At 44.1% G+C, this 8,819-nt stretch overlaps 1 protein-coding gene across 10 annotated transcripts in view; it reads right to left on the minus strand.

Annotated features, from left to right (window-relative positions):
• The window catches only part of adgrl2a (adhesion G protein-coupled receptor L2a), an 88,242-nt gene extending 79,800 nt beyond the window's left edge, over positions 1-8,442 (minus strand). For 5 of the 10 annotated variants that reach the window (XM_026345229.1, XM_026345231.1, XM_026345236.1 and 2 more), the window contains exon 1: positions 7,505-8,441. The gene's annotated coding sequence lies outside the window, so the exon portion shown is untranslated. Of the gene's footprint in view, positions 1-7,504 lie in introns of all 10 variants that reach the window. The other 5 variants (XR_003297888.1, XM_026345238.1, XM_026345235.1 and 2 more) reach the window with 2 other exon arrangements.
• Positions 8,443-8,819: the final 377 nt, after the last annotated feature.

An 8,819-nucleotide genomic window follows, 5' to 3' on the forward strand; every position in this document is an offset into this window, starting at 1 on the left:
TTGTGCAAGATATTTTCTGCTTCTTGTTTTCTCTTTCAGGTATTCACTGAACCAAATAGAAGTGTGTACAAAAATGGAGTTTAGTTATGTTATTCCAATACTGAATCCTAGCTTTGGGACCTTTTTTTTTTTTTTTACAGCAGCGTAGCAAATATGAGATTTAAAATCCTTTAATGCTCCCGAATCTCTTCTTAGCTGATCAGCTCATCTTCTGAATGGCCTCAATACACATGCAGGGCAGTGTTTGTACCAAAGAGTCAGCTCCATTTATCTGTATTCATCATTCATAATATCATAGGCAGGCAACTTGCTGTCATATCATACCCCAGACTGTTACTGGAGCTGTGGCAAACGCGCTGAAGAAAGAACACTCAAGTGGTGGTCAGGCTTTACTAAGCCAGCGCTCTTAAACCCCACTATGTTTTAAAGACAGGAATTTTATAGCCGAGCTTCACCCGAACCAAATACCGGCCCTTGGGGCAGGAATTTTATTTTAACATCTTTTTTTTCGGGGCTGACATTTTGTCCTCTGTTTTCACATGTTTTACCAAAAAGCTTCTCTCCAATTGACCTAAACGGAGCCCACCGCCTCTGGCTTGTCATACAGAAGAGTGATGCGCTTCTATGGGCAACAGAGAGGGAGGCTCTGTACTGAGACAGCAGCAGGTGCAGCTGTGACAGTTGCCGTGTTGTTGCTAGCACCACACTGTAGTCAAGATGAGGTTCACAGATGTAGCCACTCAGTGCAGTGGTTTATTGGCTGCCTGAAACAATGCATCTCTGTCAAGAACAACTCCTCCTAAGGCCATTCAGTCTAAGAGTGCTCTGTATGAAATAAAAAACCTTATTCTGACACACAAGGTCAATTCTGCTCCACAGCAACACAATCAAAGCTCCCCTGTTCTGCCAAAAAACAAAACAAATTCCAACCTGAAGCAATCACGCTGAAATATGAAGGTGTAAAACATATTTCCCTGTTTTTTATACAAAGAGGTTTGTCTGTTTAAAAATAAATAAATAAATAAGAATATGTAAAATAAGAATATAGATATAAATGTTTTACATTCGCTAATTCTAATAAAATTTTATTACATAATTAAGAATAAAATGCACTAATTATTGCTACAAGCTTTTGTCACTGTTTGTTCAAACACATTTCTGATTAATTATTACCAAGCCTCTCCAGCATGCATGCTTCTTAAGTCAACTAAGTACCACCCAAGGCTGCAATTTACCCTCAGGTGCATCTTGCAAGACATGCATTCCAATCATGCGACGTTCGCGTGCAAAATTAATGGCACCTCTTTTGCTGAGACTTTGAGAGAGAAAGCAAACCTGATTTCTTTTCTTCAATTCAGACCCTCAAAGTAGTCCGTGCAGTCCCATCCACGGCAGGGTTCTGCTGAATTTCAGAGTAGTGGAGATCTGAGATAAAATTACTATTGTTTTCCTGTAAAGCACCCAGTCTCTGCTTGTTCAATTACTGGAAGGAGCCTCAACAAGGGCGGTTAAATCATTTGCAGAGACATTATCTATGCAGAGAGAGAAAGAAAGAAAAACAGAATGAGAGAGAGAGAGACAGAGGGAGAGAGGGAGGGAGAAAGAGAGAGAGAGAGAGGGAGCGAGGGAGGGGGAGCAGACATAACGGCCAAACTTTAGTCTGTAGAGGAAACAGAAACATTTTTTGTGGACCACACATGGAGGGTACTGCGAGGATAAAAGCAGCAGGATTCATGATTCACTGCAGGAAATTAATAGACTAATACAGTGTGCTCTGTTTCAATGCCAAAAACCACATAATAAGATAAAATTGTTTTCATTACAGGTGATGATGGATATCTGTGTAGATTCTAAAAATGTACACCCGAATTTATGAGTGAGTGGCCACAAACTTCATTCCTCCTCACATATGTCGCCTACAAACAAAACCAACTCGCGAGCGCTCATCTGTCAGCGTGAGCAATCATTAAGAGATAATTTGATTGTTTTTTCAGTCTCGGCTGTGTTTGATGTCTCTGGCATGCTAGCAATTGAACAGACAATTATTTTGTTGATTAGCTTAGTTTTTAGCAACTTACCATGCCTGTGATATTCCTCTGAAACTCCCAGACCAGACGCTCAACTCCATCTGACTTGGCAACTACATTACAAGAACAAAGCTTCCACACTCCCCAACTAAATACTGTAGAATAAAATAGCATTTATCAAAGCTTCCAGCTTCCAAATTAACCAGAAAACCAAACGAGTGTATAGGACAGAATATGCAGCGATGCACACACTTAAAAAACAGTAGATATACTGTGTATCTGGCAGGATTTGAAAGTGTTCAAGGTGCATTTACTTGCATCTCTCACGTTTTCTGTGAGACTACACCTTGGGTTTATTTGATCATCTAAAATAAACACTGCTCTGGAAGCTGCACTCAAACACACAGACTTCAATCCAGACAATAAAACGTGTAGTTTTCTGAATTAAAGCTGAGTCAGTACATCAGCATAAGAACTGAACCATAAACTGCTCTTCGTTTCATGTCCATCCATTGGAAGACAAATCATTGGGGCTTTTTTTCTGTACTTTTAGTGTTGTTGCTCCTTCTAACCCACGTGTATTCAGTATTCTGGGGGCGTATCATCCTTCACTTCATTTCGAAATAGTATGTAACTCAACACAAAACACCAGTATGTAAATCATTTGATAGACTGCCACAGCTATATCTCAAGAACGCCACCAGAAAAAAAAAAATCATACATGAAACACTGTTATTTGAACAAAACTAAAACGATATTCTGATGTTAAACACTGCTTACCAGTTTTGAACTTTGCTGGAGTAATGTCAGCCTGAATGTTGGACAGTGTCCAAAGCCCAAAATGCCAAAACGAAATTACGTTAGGGAAAAAAGAAAAGAAAATTGGCACATGGAGTAAAACTTTTCTCGCTTGCAATGAGTCACAATTGTCAAGGACAACAGCAGCCTATATGGAGGAAATATATTGCTCTAGTGTGTTTACCCACACCATCCCTAAATAACAGCCCTGTCTTGTTGGAAAAGGGGCTTTTAAGTGTGAATGTGCTTCGCTCTCCTATAATCCAGCCGAGACATTACTCCTTCCCCTGGCAGACGTCCGCAGATCCCCCCTCTCTCCCAGCCAGGCCTTGCTCTCGGCTGCTATGGCAGAGCCGCAATAACTGCTGTTTGCTCAGAGCCTTGCCTCCCAGGTTCTCCTCTGTCACACAGAAATTGAATATTTTCCCAAATAGTGTTGCAGCTGTGCACTGATAAGGACAAGTTCTGTTCACATAGCACAAAGAATGAGACAGAGGGAGAGAGCGTGTGTGTGTGTGTGTGTGTGTGTGTGTGTGTGTGTGTGTGTGTGTGTGTGTGAGCACGAGAGAGAGTTCTCGATACTCTTGGTCCTCAAATTAAAGAAAATGTAACACATAAAATGAGAGGAAGAAATATACTATGTATAAAAGCTGTAATTTAAAAAGTAATTCTAGTTCCTGAACTATTTTTCAGAAACTACAAATGAGTTTGTAAATTTCAAACTCTCCTAATATGATCCAAGTGATCAAATGTGATGTGGAATCCATACATTGGAAAGCAGTGGATTTTTAAATTCCACTATGCTGCCGAATTCCTGTCGGTGCTGCACTGCCAGACATTCCCTGCACTCGTCTTGGGTGTGACCTGAACACACACTACTAATGGCACGTAGCGTATCTTATCTAAAACCCAGGTAGTGGTTTCAACATGATGTAAAATACGTGGGCTCCGTGAAAAACGAGGCAAAGGTCTTACGCAGATCGATTTATTACCGGAAGACAGATGTTTTTATGACTCTTTTGCAATTCCTTGTTCCTTCTCTGTATCTTTCAGTCTTACACAATCTGAGTGAATCACTGAAAGGGAGATGCCAGATGAGCTCAGGGACGCTGCCACTTAACTAGTGCACAGGGTGCCATGAGACCCATCGGCTAATATCCGTGTTGTTTCTCGTCACTGGAGTTTGAATTGACCCTCACTTTCCACCGCCTGTGTCCTTCCTGCGTATTGTTATGCTAGGAAATTATTTAGGCAAGCAGAAAGTTTCACCTGCCATTTCAGGGGCACTGAATCCCCCGCTGCACCAGAGGCCTTTGGCAAGTGGAAACAAATGTTTCACAAAATGGCAGGGAGGGGAACACCCTGGCGCTCAGCATTTTACTGATTGCCAATCGTAAAATAAAATCACTCATGAAAGGGGAGGTATTCTGGCCCACCAAAGGCCAGCGTGTTACATTAAATTTGCCATAGCTTCCTTTTACAGCCTTGTTTATTCCCTTTAATGGCGAGCAGTTATCCGCACAGTATGGTTCCATGTAGGTGGTTTAGCAGCAACAAAGATTGCATCTAAAAACACAAACCCCACAATTTACACACCAAAGAAGCACCGGGGATGTAAATCTAAACGCTTCAACTCCCTGCAATCCTCTGGCTTCTCGTGCATTCACAAACTCCACGATTTGCTTGATTTTCCGTGGCGTAGCTAACAAGAAGTGCAACTTGAAACCGCTCCTCGTTCCTTACTGGCTAACAAAGAGCACGATGCTTGTCAGGAAGAAGAAGAAGAAGGAGAAAGAAAATACTACGAGTTTGAATTTGGTGTTCTCTGCACATAAAAGCACACATCTCTACAGGGCAACGCCGACACAAGCCATCCATTCAGCTACAACGTGCGACCCTAAAATCGGTTGGATGGACTCGCCAATCGCTGCACACACAAAGACAACAGGCTGACATCCACGCTCGTGAGGGAAGGTGACACGAAAACACAGCGAGCAAGCGATGCCACCGGTCAGCGGTGTACGAGCTCCAATTGAATTAAATCAATAACAAATTACCTTAATAAAGCCAGAGTGGAAGTGGCTGGCTTGTTGTTATAATTTCAAAATCTAGAGAGGCTATGAAAGCCGCATTAGGATGTGTTCAATGCACCAGTCAAATACCTGTGGACAGGAAAATAAAAAAAAAAACCTCAGCTGCTGTTCCGGGGTAGGGGTGGGTGGGTGGAAGGGGGGGGTAATATCCCAGCAGAAAATGAAGCAACCGTCCGTAATGTCACAAATTTTGATGCCTTCTCACCCACTCGCTCTGCCTTAAAAAAAGTCTCGTGCTGCGAGAGCGTGATATAAAGAGTTGAGAATGGAGTGAAATGTAGCACTTTGTCTCCCCCGAACCCACACAGAAAGTGTGCTGGGATGTATTGATCTGCAAGTAGAGATGAACGCACGAGCAAAGAGAGGCAATCTGGTCCTCTGGCAGATCAACTGCTACTGCAAGTCCTTTGAAACCGGACGCACTTGCACTGAAATAAGGCTATAGACCGAAAAAAAAAAAAAAAGGTGCTCAGTAAAATGCCCATAATGGCAGATATCAAGCAGCAAGACATCTGAGAAGACAGCTCCCCTCTCCAGCCCACATTTACAAGTAGCTTGGGTTATTTCCACTCAGCACACATACACCTGTTTTTCAGACACCGACAAATGGAAACAAACAGATGCACAATTCAGCTTTTACTCGAATAAATAACTCACAATACTAATCATCACTAATCATCTCATTCCATGGATTTTTTTTTTTTCTACTTTGAACCCAATGGGTTTTTATTTTCCCACCATAACGCTAATGACTTTTTGTGAGCCCGTGTACATTTACCCAGTAGTGTAAAAGCTCCCACACCACAACACAAACAAATACAAGTGAGACTATGTTGTACACAAGATGTCATGCGGTCCTACTTACACAAGAAGAACAGGAGGGGGGAAGAGAGACGCACGAGTCTTTCTCTTTCTACCAGCTCACACACTCCTTCTCGAGCCTTTTCAGGCTCAGCCAAAACCGGTGGTGGCACAAAACACCACTACCTCCATTGTGGAGGGACTCGGACCACTTTGATATGCTAATGCGTTCCTTCCAAACAGCTGGAATTTGCACTTGCATTAATTCAAACATTTTTTTAAAACGCACAAACATGTGAAAATGAAGAGATCTGAAGGAGCGGTGCACTCCTGAAGCCTGATAAAAAAAAAAAAAAAAGCATGCTCTCGCTTATTTCTTCCACATTCCTCAAAACTCCAGACTTGTTCACAATGAGCCGCCTTTGTATTTAACTGAATGTCACTTTGTTATGTATGGGGGGGGGGGGGGAGATAAAGCCACTTCATCCTCCCAAACACTTTCTTCTTTTGTTTTCTCTCATGCAAAGAATACAGTCTTGTGAAAAGGTTGTGCAGCTTTTGCCTCCTCACACAGGACTGTTGCATGATGGTATGAGATCATTAAGAAGCATATTTGATTAACCAAAAAAAAAAAAAAAGAAACTCAACAGATGTCACATTTTACTGTAACACCACATCCCACTGCAGAAGAGCTATGATGAAGGTGCTACGTCTCTATTAGACACCCAAAACACAGAAATGAGGCATGGACCATTATGATCCAGGCTCACATTCGTGTCTCTCTCTCTCTCCTCTTAAGACCAGACGCACAACTCAAATACACAAAATAACAATAAATAAATAAATAAATGAAATAAAAAACCTGAGCCTGCGTGAAGACTGGAGCTAAAATGCCTCCCCCCCAATGCACTGATCGATCACTGAGGACTGCTGCTCTGCTCCAGACTGCCATGCACCACCGGCTGGCCGCTGTGTCTTTTCTCGGGCCAGGAGAGGCACACACGCCGCGGCGCATGTGCGCTTCCGCCGCCTGCTCTTTAACACATGGTTGACGCTTTCCCCGAACCGGTAGGCCTAAATAATACATGTGCAGTAAAAGGATCTAATTTTACAGCCACACTGTGCCTACCGGCTCTGGGTAAAAGTCTAAACCAGCCAAACCCCGGAGCCACTTTCTACGTGTTTTACTGTTTGTTTCTGCGTCTGGTTGATTTCCATCACGGTCCCTGCGCTCGGAGCGCGTCACATCAGAGGGTCAGGGTATCCAAAACTAATGATTACATCGGCAGGCGAGGCTTGACAGATTTTCACCCCCTTTCTTTTCTTTCTCTGGACAAATAGCCCACTCTCAATTATAACGCTTTAGTCTGTGAATGCTCTCAAGAGCACAGTTTCCATTCAAACTCGGCAGCCGAGCACATCAATCCACATCTGGTTATTTTTGATGAACCATTTTTAAATGAGCCACGGGACTATTTAAATGACTACAAAAGAAGTGTTACTATAAATAATTATTCACTCTTCAAAGTAATTTATCACTCTCCCAGTAAAGCCTGACCTTTCTACTGCTGAAAAAAAAAAAAAAAAGTCCCACACTTTAAAAAACGAGCTCCTGAAGCAAATGCGCTGTTTCTGAAGTGAGAGTGGCCAAGAAAGAAAAAAGTTCCTACACTTCACATTCACTTGGAAGCAAAACTGCGTCGAGCCTGATTCAGAAAGTGGCGAAGATGCTGGTGCGCACGAGAAGTAACAACACAAAAAAAAAAAAAACCAAACTCCTCTTACCTTTGTGGAAAAAAGCAGTGAAGCCAAACGGCGCTCAGATGAAGTCAGCGGGGAGGAAACGGGATTTGTAAAATAATGTCAGGCTGTGGGAAGACAGTTGGGTGAGAACTCCTCTGCAACGAAGAGACTAAGTCTGCAGGTCTGAGGCATGCTCTCCTTATCTGGGACAGAGGCTGGCTATCAGGCGGCAGGTCCCCCTCTCAGCCCGTACATTCCCCCACACAGGACACACACTTCCATGGCCACGCAAGGTGTTGCTCTGCGCTCTCAGTCCTCACTCATCAACACCTCACGCACCTCGGAGCAGTTCATCTGTTTCTCGGCTCTCCTGTGCGTCTTCACTCCCCGACGCAGCAGCAGCAGCAACAACAAATAAGAAGAGGACACAACGCACACGCACGCACACACAAGACTGAGTGACTCAGAGAGGGGACAGACAAGAGTGGGGCTTTTTTTTTTTTTAGTGTCTGGTGAAAAAGGGGGGGGGGGGAGAGGACGAGGAGCGCTTCCTTCTTCCCCTTCTGTTACTTTTAGCCGCCGACGCTGCTCTCCTGGCTCCGCCGAACGAGGCTGCGCGCACAACCGGGGAAGTTTCGGCGGCTCGCCTCTGGAAAAAAAAAGATCCCCGCTCACAGGGTTGAGACACTTGGTGGAAGCAGCGCGGAGCGGGCTTCCAGTAAACAGCGCCAGTGCAGTGGAGGTGCGGGCTGCCGTCTGCAGGAGCCGTCTGAGCGCGGGGCCGCGCTAAAACCCGACATGGACTCCGGATCCGCGATGACTCGGGAGCTCAGACGCGTGCACTTGCAATAGCATGAGACTAATCACATCAACTTGATGCAGGACTCAGCTCAGAGAAGATTCAACTACATCAGCCAGAACAGAAAGGAAGGTTATTACTGCACCCAGCCAGCCACCACCACCCCCCCCCCTCATTCTGCTCCCTTTTCTGCTCAGAGATGCAACAATGCGTTCCTGTTGGGTATGAGAGGCCCACACTCTGTCACAGTAGGCAGTCCAGCCTATTCAACCAATGACAGAGGACTTTTTCTACTGTAATACTACCAAGCATCAAAAGGAAACATGGAAGTACAGACAGACTTTTTTTTTTCTACCCCCTCTCCTGAATCCAACAGGCCCCACAGGATAACACTCCAGGCCCAGGAAGCAGCGGTCAAGCTGCCCCTGGTGCTGCTGGTATGTAGAGCCAAGTGTGTCTGCAGAGCCGTGTAGTTTTTCAAACTGAGAATATCTCTACAGCTTCCACTGCACTTTTCTTTTACATGATTCATGACACCTTTTGCCAGCCAGGGGTGTA

The sequence above is a fragment of the Anabas testudineus genome, chromosome 4 (genome assembly GCF_900324465.2).
Source record: "Anabas testudineus chromosome 4, fAnaTes1.2, whole genome shotgun sequence".
Taxonomy (NCBI): Eukaryota; Metazoa; Chordata; class Actinopteri; order Anabantiformes; family Anabantidae; genus Anabas; species Anabas testudineus.